Source organism: Oncorhynchus masou, chromosome 29, assembly GCF_036934945.1.
Source record: "Oncorhynchus masou masou isolate Uvic2021 chromosome 29, UVic_Omas_1.1, whole genome shotgun sequence".
In the NCBI taxonomy this organism is placed as follows: Eukaryota; Metazoa; Chordata; class Actinopteri; order Salmoniformes; family Salmonidae; genus Oncorhynchus; species Oncorhynchus masou.
Genome location: NC_088240.1, coordinates 57,681,985 through 57,697,585, shown reverse-complemented (window position 1 = coordinate 57,697,585; position 15,601 = coordinate 57,681,985). Strand labels below are relative to the sequence as shown.

Below are 15,601 nucleotides of genomic sequence, written 5' to 3'. Positions count from 1 at the left end.
GATAACTACACGAGCAACCAATCACCGATTTCATAACTCTAAAGCAGTTACACCTCCGACACAGCCAAAACACCAGTTATGCGTTCATCGGCTATCGCCAGATAACGCTTGATCTGATTGAATCTAGGCCTTAACCTCTTACATCTATGGGGGCGCTATTTCATTTTTGGATGAAAAACGTTCCCGTTTTAAACAAGATATTTTGTCACAAAAAGATGCTCGACTATGCATATAATTGATAGCTTTCGAAAGAAAACACTCTGACGTGTCCAAAACTACCAAGATATTCTCTGTGCGTGCCCTAGAACGTGAGCTTCAGGCAAAACCAAGATGAGATGGCATCCAGGAAATGAGCAGGATTTTTGAGGCTCTGTTTTCCATTGTCTCCTTATATGGCTGTGAATGCGAGAGGAATGAGCCTGCCCTTTCTGTCGTTTCCCCAAGGTGTCTGCAGCATTGTGACGTATTTGTAGGCAGATCATTGGAAGATTGACCATAAGAGACCACATTTACCAGGTGTCCGCCCGGTGTCCTGCGCCGAAATTGGTGAGCAAAAGTCACCTGCCAGTATTTTTCCATGGGATACAGAGAGGAAAGCAAGCTTCCACGAACTGCATATCAATGAAGAGATATGTGAAAAAACACCTTGAGGATTGATTCCAAACAACGTTTGCCATGTTTCGGTCGATATTATGTAGTTAATCCGGAAAAAGTTTTACGTTGTATGTGACAGAATTTTCGGTTCGTTTCGGTAGCCAGACGCGATGTAGAAAACGGAACGATTTCTCCTACACACAGACGCTTTCAGGAAAAACTGCGCATTTGGTATGTAAACTGAGAGTCTCCTCATTGAAAACATCAGAAGCTCTTCAAAGGTAAATGATTTTATTTATTTGGTTATCTGGTTTTTGTGAAAATGTTGCGTGCTAAATGCTACTCAAAATGCTATGCTAGCTTTGCATACTCTTACACAAATTAGTCAATTTCTATGGTTCAAAAGCATATTTTGAAAATCTGAGATGACAGTGTTGTTAAGAAAAGGCTAAGCTTGAGAGCAGACGCATTATTTTCATTTTATTTGCGATTTTCAGAAATCGTTAACGTTGCGTTATGCTAATGAGCCTGAGGCTTTAGTCACAAACCCGGATCCGGGGTGGGGAGTTTCAAGAAGTTAAGCTTAGTCCCCTCGAAAGTTCTCTCTTGAACAAGATGGAGCCGACAGACACGGACACCCTGTTTCTCGCTCCCAGGTAACTTTGCATTATTTCTTTTTTTTGTTTGTTATGTTTTGCATGATTTGCCTAGAACGTTTCTAGTACTATTACCTACAGCCCCAAAGAACTTTTAGAAAGTAGATTGGTGGTCACTCACCAGAAATTTGACTTCCCGGACCTGGATCCTTTGTTTGAACTGCCCAAGACAGCCCCGTTCATCCCGGGTGATACTCCAAAACTTCGCTGCCAGAGAAGAGGGAGGAGTGGTGTCATAGTCAGACTCAGGAAGCTTACACACCACCCATCACTTCCAAGTATATTACTCGCTAACGTTAGATGAGTTCAGGGTGAGGATCTCCATTGTCTCCACTCGCTTCAAGATTTCCAAAACTTTTCCTGTACCCAGCGTATAGACAGAACCTAAAACAGGAAATGCCCGTGCTTAGGTCTGTTCAACGCTGGTCTGACCAATTGGATTCCGCTTCAAGATTGCTTCGATCACGTGGACTGGGATATGTTCCGCATAGCGTCGGACAACAGCATTGATGAATACGCTGATTCGGTGAGCAAGTTTATTAGCAAGTGCATCAGTGACGTTGTACCCATAGCGACTATTAAAACTGTCCCCAACCAGAAACCGTGGATTGATGGCAGCATTCGCACAAAACTGAAAGTATTCGCACAAAACTGAACCATGGATTTTAATCAGGGCAAGGTGACCGGAAACATGACCGAATACATTCAAACAGTGTAGCTTTTCCCTCCGCAAGGCAATCAAACAAGCTAAGTGTCAGTATAGAGACAAAGTAGAGTCGCAATTCAACGGCTTAGACACGAGAGGTATGTGGCAGGGACTACAGTCAATCACGGACTACAAAAGAAAAACCAGCCCCGTCGCGGACCACGATGTCTTGCTCCCAGACAAACTAAACAACTTCTTTGCTCGCTTTGAGGACAATACAGTGCCACCGACACAACCTGCGTGCTCTCCTTCACTGCAGCCAACATGAGTAAAACAATTAAACGTGATAGCACTCGCAAGGCTGCCGGCCCAGACGGCATCCCTAGCCGCATCCTCAGAGCATGCGCTGACCAGCTGGCTGGTGTGTTTACGGACATATTCAATCAATCCCTATCCCAGTCTGCTGTTCCCACATGCTTCAAGAGGGCCACCATTGTTCCTGTTCCCAAGAAAGTTAAGGTAACTGAGCTAAATGACTGTCGCCCCGTAGCACTCACTTCCGTCATCATGAAGTGCTTTGAGAGACTAGTCAAGGACCATATCACCTCCACCCTACCTGACACCCTAGACCCACTCCAATTTGCTTAACGCCCCAATAGGTCCACAGACGACGCAATCGAAATCACACTGCACACTGCCTAACCCATCTGGACAAGAGGAATACCTATGTAAGAATGCTGTTCGACTACAGCTCAGCATTCAACTACACAGTACCCTCCAAAATCGTCATTAAGCTCGAGACCCTGGGTCTCGACCCCGCCCTGTGCAACTGGGTCCTGGACTTCCTGACGGGCCACCCCAGGTGGTGAGGGTAGGAAACAACATCTCCACCCCGCTGATCCTCAACACTGGGGCCCCACAAGGGTGCATTCTCAGCCCTCTCCTGTACTCCCTGTTCACCCATGACTGCGTGGCCACTCACGCCTCCAACTAAATCATCAAGTTTGCAGACGACACTACAGTGGTAGGCTTGATTACCAACAACGATGAGATTTCCTACAGGGAGGAGGTGAGAGCCCTCGGAGTGTGGTGTCAGGAAAATAACCTCTCACTCAACATCAACAAAACAAAGGAGATGATCGTGGACTTCAGGAAACAGCAGAGGGAACAGCCCCCTATCCACATCGACGGGACAGTAGTGGAGAAGGTGGAAAGTTTTAAGTTCCTTGGCGTACACATCACGGACAAGCTGAAATGGTCCACCCACACAGACAGCGTGGTGAAGAAGGCACAGCAGCGCCTCTTCAACCTCAGGAGGCTGAAGAAATTTGGCTTGTCACCAAAATCCTCACTAACTTTTACAGATGCACAATCGAGAGCATCCTGTCAGGCTGTACCACCGCCTGGTATGGCAACTGCTCCACCCACAACCGCAAGGCTCTCCATAGGGTAGTGAGGTCTGCACAATGCATCACAGGGGACAAACTACCTGCCCTCCAGGACACCTACACCACCTGATATCACAGGAAGGCCAAAAGATCCTCAAGGACAACAACCACCCGAGCCACTACCTGTTCACTCCGCTATCATCCAGAAGGAGAGGTCAGTACAGGTGCATCAAAGCTGGGACCGAGAGACTGAAAAACCCAAGGCCATCAGACTGTTAAACAGCCATTACTAACATTGAGTGGCTGCTGCCAACATACTGACTAATCTCTAGCCACTTTAATAATTAAAAGTTGGATGTAATAAATGTACCACTAGCCACTTTATACAATGCCACGTATATAATGTTTACATACCCTACATTACTCATCTCATATGCATATACTGTACTCTATACCATCTACTGCATTTTGTCTATGCTGTTTGGGCATCGCTCATCCATACAAGTACTTCGCTACACTCGCATTAACATCTGCTAACCATATGTATGTGACAAATATAATTTGATCTTATTTTAGAAAGTGAAGGTAACTGAACAAAATTACTATTGCCCCGTAGCACTCACTTCTGCAATCATGAAGAGCTTTGATAGGCTAGTTAAGGACAATATCACCTCCATCTTACCTGACACACTAGACCCACTACAATTTGGATATCGCCCCACAGATCCACGGATGGAGCAATTGCATTGCACTGCACACTGCCTATCATACCTGAACAAGAGGAATACCAAGGTAAGAATGCTGTTCATCAACTAGAGCTCAGTCTTCAAAACCATATTGTCCTCCAAGCTCATCACTAAGCTCATGGCCCTGGGTCTGAACCCCTCCCTGTGCAACTGGGTCCTGGTCTTCCTGACGGGCCGACCCCGGGTGGTGAAAGTTGGCAACAACAACTCCGCCACGCTGATCCTGAAATCTGAAGGCCAACAAGGGTGCTGCTTAGCTCCCTCCTGTGGCCGCACACATCTCGAACTCAATCAGTTTGTTGAATACACAACCGTTTAAGGCCTGATTAACAACAACGATGAGACAGCCTGCAGGGAGGAGGTGAGTGCCTTGGCAAAGTGGTGCCAGAAAAATATCCTCTCCCTCAATGTCAACAAAACGAAGGAACTGACGGGCCGTAGTGGAAAGGGTCAAAAGCTTCAAGTTCCTCTGTGTGCACATCGATCCCTTCACACTGACAGTGCAGTGTAGAACCTCAGGAGGCAGAAGAAAATTGATTTGGCCACTAAGACCCTCACAAACTTCTACAGATGCACAATTGAGAACATTCTGTCGGGCTGTATCACCTCCTGGTATGGCAATTACACCATTCGCAACCGCAGGGCTTTCCAGAGTGTGGCACAGTCAGTCCAACGCATCATAGGCGTCACACTGGGGCCAAGAAGATCCTCAAGGACTTCAGCCACCCGAGCCACGGCTTGTTCACCCCACTACCATCTAAAAGGCGGAGACAGGACAGGTGTACCAAAGCTCGGACAAAGAGACAGCTTCTATACCCAGGTAACAAATAATGTTATGAAAAAATATGAATTGTATCGATCAAGTCAGTTTTCTGAGATAACTGATTACTGATGTGCCTCCTGGCATTTGTGTTGTACACAGGTATTGCTCATAATGTCTGATTGCTTTGACACACATTGCCTACTGTATATGTGTCCTCTGAAACTAATTTCAGGAAACTATGTGTATGTCACATGTCACCAATTCACAGGAGACGCATTTGAACGTTAACTAATTTAAAAAAAAAATGTTTTCTGCAGAAATGCCTTCTGGAACATGTGAACTTTCATGTGCCTTAATAATAACAAATGTGTATGCCATCTGTAAATACTAATACAATTGTTAAATTACGAGCCTAGTTGGTTTAGCCTTCCCGCTATGGTATGCTTCTGTAGCATGCTCCTGAAATGGTGATCAACAGTGTTGTTGAAAAAGTTACAGAAAAAGTTGACAGAGTTATGAAATCAGTGGAATGCCCGGTGGAACAGAGTATGATAGCTAAGGACATGGAGAAAGTCTGGTGTTTGATTGCAAATATGTGGAGGGAGACAAAGAACACAGAAAGCTGTTGTATAAAACACCGTTTTCTGGATTACATCTCCAAACTAAGGGCAACCATGGTATCCGTGACATGTAGGGGTAAGAGTCAGATATTATGTTTCTAATTATGTCAGAATGTCGTTTTCATTGCAAGTTAAAGCGTACTGTTAGCTAGCTGGCTGCCTCACTAGCTAATGTTACGTGTATGATTTGTGTAGTAATATTATGTGTATCTCAAAAAGTCATTTGCATTGCTAGCTTAAACCTAATGTTAGCTAGCTAGCTAACATTGCATCTCGTTCATTAGCTTTAGCTACCTGCAGATTCATGCATGGTGTCTAGCTATGACCATCAGTTTGTATTTCTAACTAGTAGTATGGGTTGGGATTATTGCCGCATTCAAAACAACTGGGAACTGTGAACTCGGAAATCTAGCTAGCTAGCCACATGTCTAAACAAAAGATTCCACTTCACCAGATGTGTCTGAGGGTGATTACGGTCATCTGTTGTATTTCATGAACATGTCTAGACAATAGTGATCCATCCACTTAGTTAGATGTGGCTGGGGGTGGTTATAGCATTTATTTCACATGACAAGTGTGGCTGGCTAAGAATCATCTAATCATTATTTAAAAAATGTAACTTGACAATTTCTATTTTTTTGTATTGCTATTATGCAAATATGCAAGTAACTATTTCACTGTACCATTTACACCTTCTGCGTCCTGTGCATGTGACAAATCATATTTGATTTGATTTGATATAGTGTGTGTTTACCTGAGACGGTAATGTCAAGAACAACATGAACTGCACCAAAGTCAAATTAGGATATAGGCCAAGGACTAGATAAGTGTATTGTTGCTCCTACCTTCAACACTTTTAGTCTTAATATTTGGTTGTTACTACACTACCATTATCACTCTGTTTAGCACATGGCCTCACGTGAATCCTTAAAGAGATGAGTGGGGCTAAGGCTTAAGAGACTGTGAATGATGCTGAATGGGTGTAGACAAAGAAGAGCTCTTCAGTAGGTGTACCAAAACGTTCAAGGTAATTTTCTCTAAAGTGGGGTTACAAGTTTATCAACTTACAAAGCAGAATTACTTTCCCATTGTCCCTCAACGGCAGTGTATGATATACTATTTTTTTATCGCTCTAAGACTCTACTTTTATCCAATGAAAACACAATTTCAAATTTTGTTACATAGGACCGAATCAAGCCGGTCGGTCACAAATAAAAAATTGTGCATTGATCCTGATTGTGCAGAGATTCCTTTTCAATTAATTTCTTCCCCACCATCTGAGTTGTTTTCATTCAGATGTTGTAGCAAAGCTAACGTAGCATGTGCATCCATCCGGGGATTACATAATTATGCATCGTTCGCGTTCCCTCGTTCATCATCTCACCCATTATCCCCCTTTCTCCCCCATCATACTTTACTTAATTTATTTAATCTGTTGTAATATGTGTGAAATTATTTTTCGGTATAGTTTAGGTTCAGTTTCGAGGCAATTCTCTGCTTGATTATCAACTGAGCACTGCACCTTCAATGTCAGGAGAAGGAGTAGAGCAGGCCCTACTGTCGGGAGTAGCACGGGATACGGGGGGAAATGACGCGCCCTCCTAAAACTGGTTATAACTCCAGTTCTGTTTGTGATATTGTGATTCTAACACTGACAGTGTGTTATATAGACTTATTGAGGAAATTAATTAAAAAATGGCAGAGTAATAAAACGTTTCAATTCATGAGCAGTCCAAATGACTGCTTTAGCGGTTTTAGGTGTCTATTAAATAGACACACTAGACAGCCTCCGGCCAGTACCCTGCCCTCTGCCTAGTACCCTACTCTGCCCCTTAGTCACTGTCAATAACCAGCTCCCACCGTGTACTCTACCCTGCACCTTATGGATTGATAGCATGTGCACATAGTCATTGAAATTAATACCGGTAACTTTAATAATGTTTACATACTATTTATATACGCATTTTCCACCATAATTTGCAAATAAAATCATTAAAAATCCTACAATCTGATTTTCTGGATTTTTTTCTCATTTTGTCTGTCATAGTTGAAGTGTTCCTATGATGAAAATGACAGGCCTCTCTCATTTATTTTATTTTATTTATTTTTATTTAACCTTTATTTAACCTAACAGGTAGGCTAGTTGAGAACAAGTTCTCGTTTACAACTGCGACCTGGCCAAGATTAAGCATAGCAGTGTGAACAGACAACACAGAGTTACACATGGAGTAAACAATTAACAAGTCAATAACACAGTAGAAAAAAATGGGGAGTCTATATACAATGTGTGCAAAAGGCATGAGGAGGTAGGTGAATAATTACAATATTGCAGATTAACACTGGATTGATAAATGATCATGTACAGGTAGAGATATTGGTGTGCAAAAGAGCAGAAAAGTAAATAAATAAAAACTGTGGGGATGAGGTAGGTGAAAATGGGTGGGCTATTTACCAATAGATTATGTACAGCTGCAGCGATCGGTTAGCTGCTCAGATAGCTGATGTTTGAAGTTGGTGAGGGAGATAAAGGTCTCCAACTTCAGCGATTTTTGCAATTCGTTCCAGTCACAGGCAGCAGAGTACTGGAACGAAAGGCGTCCGAATGAGGTGTTGGCTTTTTAAGTGGGAGAACTTGCACAATTGGTCGCTGACTAAGTACTTTTTTGCCCCACTGTATCTACTGCCGTAGTACATGTTTTATTATTGTGTGCTTGTTTGACATTCACTGCATTTATTGATAGGAAATAGGAACATAAGCATTTCGCTACACCTCCCATAACACATGCTAAACCGTGGACGCAACCAATAACATTTTATTTTATTTCTCTCTCTTACACAAAGGATCATAAAATGGCCTTTTCACCTTGTCTCGTACTATTGACACATCTTAATTGAGGAATTCTACATATTATCATCACACATCCTTACATCTGGAGAATCCGCTGTATGGTGTGATACTGATGCTCCGTGTGATGACGGTTCCTTTACATAATCATGTTCAACTGACATGCAAGTAGGTTTTGGTCTGGAGACCCTATATAGACACCCTGTAAGATCATGGTGAATCTATTGCCTTAGGGATTCCCCTCTGAGTTACCTAGACTATCATGTAGAATAAGATCACTTTAGAAGCTTTCCTGTCCCATTTCCCCTTGTGGCTAGAGATGTGGTGTGACAATGACTGAGGCTTTCACAAACAATGGAGGTCTTTCTCCCAGGCCCTGATAATTCCACTTGACACCTGACACAGAGCATGAGCTCCTACTGGAAGGTAGGCATTCTGGTCCGAAGGTAGAGAGGCTGATGATCACTATTGACATGGTCAAATCCCAGGTGGGTATGTTATTGCTTCTTCTCTGCCCTTGACTAAGATGCAACCTATACCTTGCTTTGGTAAACACTTCAGGTTCATATGTAAAGACCATGAAGGTAGAATATCCCTGATAATATGTTTGCTCAGCAAAGAAAAACAGGAAATCAATTCAGACACGATAAAATGAAAATGTCGGTAAACAAGAGATATTCGATGAGACTGAAGGAGAAGGCATCATTTTCCTTTGCAAGGTGAAATTTGGGAATATAATGGGGAAACTATAGTATTTAACTGATAATAGGGGCCCAGGGGTGGGAACTAATAACCATTATGAGCCTGTAATTTCAAAGTTAATTTAACTTAGACTGCACTCAGAACATCCTATAAACGTGTATTATTGGCTTCAGGGCGTTCTGAACTTTTTACAGTATTATTAACCACCAAGGCTGAGGTCATTTGATCAAGGGTCATTTTGTTATTAACCTGATTGTGTCCTCTGCCTGACCCTGAGAAGATGACAGAGATGGATAGGAGTGCCTTCACACAGCTAAATGTGTGTTAATAAACAAATAGCATCCCAGCATGTTAGGTTTCCCTAACAGTAAAGTAGCTGAGTTCCTCTAAGAGCAGGGTCTCTTTGTTCGGGGATACACATCGTTTTTTGAGGATCTATAACCATTAGGGGATTACAAAATATCAAATCCTGTACCAGTGCATAAGGGCTGATCCTACCTATTCCATCTATCTGGGATCATGTTCTTTCAAAGAGAGGTGCAGATCAAGTCCCAGTTTATCAGGAACCAAAAGCCCAATATCTTAGGTAGTGATGTCATGAGGACCCAAACGTAGGATTTCAGGAATGTATTATTTTTGTTGGAAATTTGAGAATTTCTCTCTGACATTGTTGAAACAAACAGGGCTCTTCTGAAATGACTGCAATCAGAGAAATTGATTGGCTCCAATCAGGCACAGCTGCCTTCCGCTTTGAACGAGTCAAACACTTCCTCCCTTGCAAGTACCCTTTCACTAATCAGCAATTTGAAACCGATCCCCTCAACTTTTCTACAAAGATCTTTGGTTGTCATGAGAACCTTTCATTCTTTAACCCATCCAAAAATGTGCATCTCCTCTTTCCCATAGTTGTTGTACCAACTTCCACTATATCAGGTCTGATCTCTAAATGATCCCCACATCACATTCCCTGTGTGCAGGAAACAGTGAGAGGGTGAGCCTCATGAGGACCTGGGCCTATCTTACACAAATCAAAGTGTAGGCTTGATTCTGCTGCAGAGCGGCTGCGACAGTCAGCTCGCCTCAAGGGTGTGTTAGGAGAGCAACATTCTCCTCCTAGTCTTATCCCGACTACTTCTGCCTCAGCCTCAGATAGGGCCACCACATGAAATGTGTACGAAGTCTCGAATCATCAAGCGATACATTTCCATCGCAACATAACTTAATATGACGTGTATCCCTACAGCAAAACAGATCTAATGCGGCATAATCTAGCCTTCCTGACTGCAGGAATTCACTATCCTATTTAGAATTTAGTGCATTTACCCCCTGAAATAATATCTTCCTTTAACCAAACTGTGAAAGGTCAAATTGAATTCTAGGATCTCTTGTACCAATGACAGCTGCAGTGAGTGAAATATCAGTGTGAAAAGTGCTAGAGATGTATTTTGTTTTCTTTTCGTGTGAAATAACTATTCCCTTCCTGTTCGCCAACCAAAATGGGAACGGCGGTATTAAAAGCTCAAAGGAATTGATTGGCAATCTCCTGCGAGTCGTATGGCAAATAACAGTTTATGGGAATTCTGCCCCTGGCGTGTTTTTAGGAAGTCTGTCACTTTTTTCTCTTTTACTCGAGAGCTGCTGACCAACGGCTCTAAGCAACCTGCTACAGTCAGGGCTATTGGCCATCACTCCCTTGAGAAATTGTATTTGTTACTATGGCATTGACAGCAGCATACAGTATCTTGTCGAGCTTCTGTCCCTACCACTGTTCATAGTGTACAGTCACATAGACAGTCAGACCTGTTGACCATCGCCCCACCCTTTTAGATTTTTTCAATGGCTCAGCCAGCGGCATATTGTTATACTGTCTCTACCAATGTTGTTACTGTACTATAGATATTGGCAACCGAGAGACATAGATGGTTGTGAAAACAGCAGATGACATCAGCTCTGTAAAAACATCCACATTACAGTTTCCATCAGGGTGTGAGAGTCTGCTGGGCAACTAAAAAGTAACATCACCAGATAGTCACAAGCATGGTAATCAACACAGTAAAAACAGATCTCCTGAAAGTCATCCTGCTGAGGCCTTGTCCCCCATTTCAGTCACCTCATTACTCTCTGATAGAGATTTCTTAAATTTGCTGAGACATGAAATTCTCTCTTGTTTGTTATCTCAAGAAGTGCAACATCAGCAGACGGGTCTTCCAAAGAAATGTACTGGGAGGTGAGAAGCAATGGGACAACAACATCCGCTGTTTACATTTAGATTTATTGCACTTCATAATTACAATAACCAAGGGGCTTTGCTTTGATATGCAATGGTTCAAAACAGCAAGCTGACTAATTTGCTTACAACAATATACTAAAAGCAGGTGTGTGTGTGTGTGTGTGTGTGTGTGTGTGTGTGTGTGTGTGTGTGTGTGTGTGTGTGTGTGTGTGTGTGTGTGTGTGTGTGTGTGTGTGTGTGTGTGTGTGTGTGTGTGTGTGTGTGTGTGAGAAAAAGAAAGAGCTGGAGACGGTCTTGAATTTCAAATTGAATGTCAGCGGATCTAAAATCAAGTTAAGCAGATGATCTTAAGTAATCAGGAAGCTCAGAATCTGACCCTCTGAACCCGAGCACTAATCTGAACAGTCCAAATGAGCAATTTACAACATGAGTAGCTGCTACGTTTTAATACATTTAGGTTTTCTGAAAATAAATAAAGCGAAGCCGGATCAGGCGAGGAACCCTGAGTGTGGTGGCGTCAGCTGATCACATCAGCGGACATTGCACCAATTGGATTCACACTACTTACATGCGGTCTATTTAAGTTGACCAGTTCTACACATGCTTCCTCGATGCCGGATGTCTGGTGGGCCATGCGCTGGTGTCTCTTGCTGCTATTGCCGTTGCTACTGTTTTCTGATACGTCACCCTCCACCTGTCTGGGTTCTTGTGTTTGTTCTTTCAGGGGATTTGGTATAGCATATCGTGCTCACTGCCAGTAGTTATTTCATCATCTTTATATTATGCTTCGCTCTGGCAGTGAGCTACGCTGAAGGAGCAGAGCCAAACGCCAAGACTTTCCATTGTAATCTTTGCTAATAAATGGTTAGATGTACATGTGGTGTTTCCTTTCTGAACTACTGTGATAGCCCAAGGCAAATACAGGACTGTACATCAGGTAGTCATACTATAGTAGCCTACTGTGATTGTGTTTAATCCATGATGACAGAATACATGCATGTACTTTGATTTTATGTTTTATTTTAGACACAGACATCTGCAAATAGGCTGCTGCTTCAGTATACAACCAGAGTAAACAAGATGGCCCTACTACTTTGCTACTTCTGACACAGTTTAAGAAGATGCAAAGATGAAAATGCAACGATTTTCCCGAGCATTAGGATTGACATCAAACACGATTCTCCACAGAAAACTGAGGCTGTTGCTTTGTTCTCACCTGAGTGCCTTTTTCAAATTATAAAATCCGCATGCCTCCTTGACATCCTTATTAGATTTGCCAGCGTTGTGTTTTGGCAAAGAAAGGTGGTCTGTTTTTGAAAGATAACTCATATATATATATATATACTGAAACACCACTTAGAACGCTGAAACAGAGGCTTAGGTAATACAAAACAAGATGAGAAAAACACTATACATTGTATTAGTTGGGCAATGAATTAATTAAAGTCAATATGTTACTTGATTACCTCACTCAATTTTAAGTAGATGCTTTTTTTATTACAAAAAAAATAAATGTTGCTTTCCAGCACTTTAGTAATAAAGTTGTTAAAACATAGGTATACGAGCAACTTCATGTGAAGTTATCAGATAGGCAACTCTGTTTTACAATCTATCTGGCATCTATAGTCAGGAATCATTTCAGCTGATCTGGTCATGCCATTTCTATCTGTGATGTTCAGTAGGCTAGGTTGTTACTCGTTGTTCTCCAGCCAAAAGCAATTTACTGCCATTTTGTCTGGCAAGTTCCGCAAACATGGTGCAATTAATGGTGAAATGTGTGACTAAAAGTTGAAAGCCGTCATTATAAGATCATCAAAAGCAAAACCAGGCACACCTCATCAGACTAATCAAAGTCACTGAGGCCCTGTGTTGGTTTCCCTTAGTGAGAGAGCCAAGCATTTAAACGGTAGCGTGGTTTAGTTGTGTATTTTGGGAAGGGAGTAACATTTGTGAGAACAGTTTAAGCTTTCATGTTCCTTTTTTAAATATTTTAATTGGGCATTGCACACATCTGCATGTGTACTGTAGTTACCACTAAATTGTGATGCAATACATACTGTACCGTTGGTGTGCGGCTGGAATTCAATCATTGAGCAATACATTTTTTTTGTGTCACCTGTATTGTAGGTTTAAATCATGGCTGTCAGGTGCACTTAAAGATTGACAGGTATGTGGTCTATACTCTTTCCACATTTTGAAGTGTACTGTATTAGGCCTCTGATTTGAAAGCCCGCATTTTTCATCATTGTACATTAATCTACACGCTAATATACTGTCAAAATACTATATGAATCCCAATGGTCAGAGTTCTACCCCAGATGCATGACAAGCATTTCGCGACACCCGCAATCATGTCTGCTAAACACGTGTAGGTGACCAATAAAATTGGATTTGATGTCTCAACCTACTTACAGTATGACAAACTAAATTGAGGAACATGATGTCCTATTAGAATTGTGTGATCTATGAAATGCAAATGAACAATAGTACATTCCGTTGTACATTCTTAAACTTTAATATACTAGGTGATATGAGAAATGTGTAATTTTATCTCCAGATGGCCCAGTAATTTATGGCGTTAAAACATATGCAAATCATGCCTCACAAATGACTTCCCCATCTGTTATGTTTATGCCCATGTTTCCCCTTTGTGTTGAGCTTGTGACCATTTTCCACATACATTATACATTAGGAGATATGGCAACCCCTTGTTGTAACAGATGAGAAAAACACATCACTGCTTATGATTAGCCATTCTTTGATCTGTTAAATCATGTTTTACCAGAAACTCTACAGAAGATAATCATAATTACAGACAGTGGGGATAATTCCTAGTCAGGCATATCTTTGGGAATATGCTTTTCAAGAAAGTGTACGCTGTGCAAAGTGTATTCAATCACCTTACAATACCGGAAATTTGGTAAGTGAATTTTAGCGTCAAAGTTTTTGTCTTCTCCTCCGACGATATTAGCATTTGCAAGATAAACCAGTTGAAAGACTACAGTGTGACAGCTAGTGTAATGTTTACCAGCACATTTGTACACACAGTAGTTTGAACATATCTATCTGAGTTCTCGAGAATGGAGAACAACTCACATACTAGACAGGAGCTGACAGCCTCTCTGTATACCCTCACCCTCACAAAAGGATAACTGGGACATTAGAGCAAAATACATCTACTGCATCTTCTATCAGTGTTTCACCTAAAGGGATTGTGTTAGCAGCACCAGTAATACAGTAAGTCTTAACTTCGCTACAGCGTGGTAAAAACCTGTGAGATTTACATATCAAATTACTGCTTGACTCTGAGTAATGATAGGGCTTAGAATGGTAACAGAGCTGGCCTGTGTTCAAATGTAATAATACTGACTAGTAGACTGAGGCAGAGCATTGTGCATTGTACCAAAGGCTATTCAAACCCAGTTACCTCTCACCCCCCATATCCTCTTTTACTCTTTTATCAGCAAGCTGTCAATAAGGCATCTCCAGAGTTGTGGTTCTGTTTAAGAGTCTGGATTAAGCCGAGCTTGTTTAAGGAATTAGCAGGCGTTTGACGAATAAAGCGCTAACGATTGCGATCAGAAGGGGCCCGACTCCAAACGCAGCCTGCTTTGCCTGGCAGCGCTTGATAATCTGCTTCGCTGGTTTCAAATCAGCTCCCTTTAATCTGACTTCGTATAATCCTTTTTTTTTTCTCCTGATCAAGTAAACGCTTAATTATAGGTAATGAATTCCATGCAGAGCTTGGGTAAACACGCCTATCAAACAAGATCATGCTGATGTTTCACAGAAGAGAGACACAGAAGTGAAAAAATAACAAATAAGGGAGAAAAATTAGTAAACCTAAACATTTTTTGGGAAGGGACGTTAACTTCATCTGATAACACGTCCAAACAGGCCTAAAATATGGGAAATATATGAACATAGCAGCCCTTAGGGTGTTAACTTACACCTAAAAAGAGCACCTCTGCTCCCCAAAGAATAAGGAAGTCTGTCTCAAAGTCATGGCTCCTCCTCTTTTTAAGCTCCTTCAGTTTATCTCTTTATAACCCTAACTCAAATAAGAAACCGGATTTTCTGTATTAGTTTGTCACCCAAACACACCGACATAAGCTACACATTGCATATCACTGCCCTCGGGTTCAAATGTATCGTGAGGTTTCTTGACTAACAACATCACATCACGCAACAAAGTAATACTACATGCTTCGCTAAGCATTTCCATTACGTCGAAAGCCTAAGTATTTACTGGCCATAAGTAATGCATAAATATTAGATAAGCCGAGTACAAAATGTTGTGAAACGAAAGCTATAATAATTCAGCTCACCAGGAGTCCAGCTGTTGGTTAAGTGAAGCTCTACAAATATACTTTGAATGGGGTGTAATTGTGTAAACATAGCCTGCCTGGTA

At 41.8% G+C, this 15,601-nt stretch overlaps 1 long non-coding RNA gene across 4 annotated transcripts in view; it reads right to left on the bottom strand.

Annotated features, from left to right (window-relative positions):
- The window catches only part of LOC135520084 (uncharacterized), a 303,255-nt gene that overhangs the window by 270,117 nt on the left and 17,537 nt on the right, over positions 1-15,601 (bottom strand). For 2 of the 4 annotated variants that reach the window (XR_010452340.1, XR_010452342.1), the window contains exon 3: positions 1,372-1,457. The exons of the other annotated variants lie outside the window; for them this stretch is intronic. This is a non-coding gene — a long non-coding RNA (uncharacterized LOC135520084). The remainder of the gene's footprint in view (positions 1-1,371; positions 1,458-15,601) is intronic. 4 annotated transcript variants of the gene reach the window in all.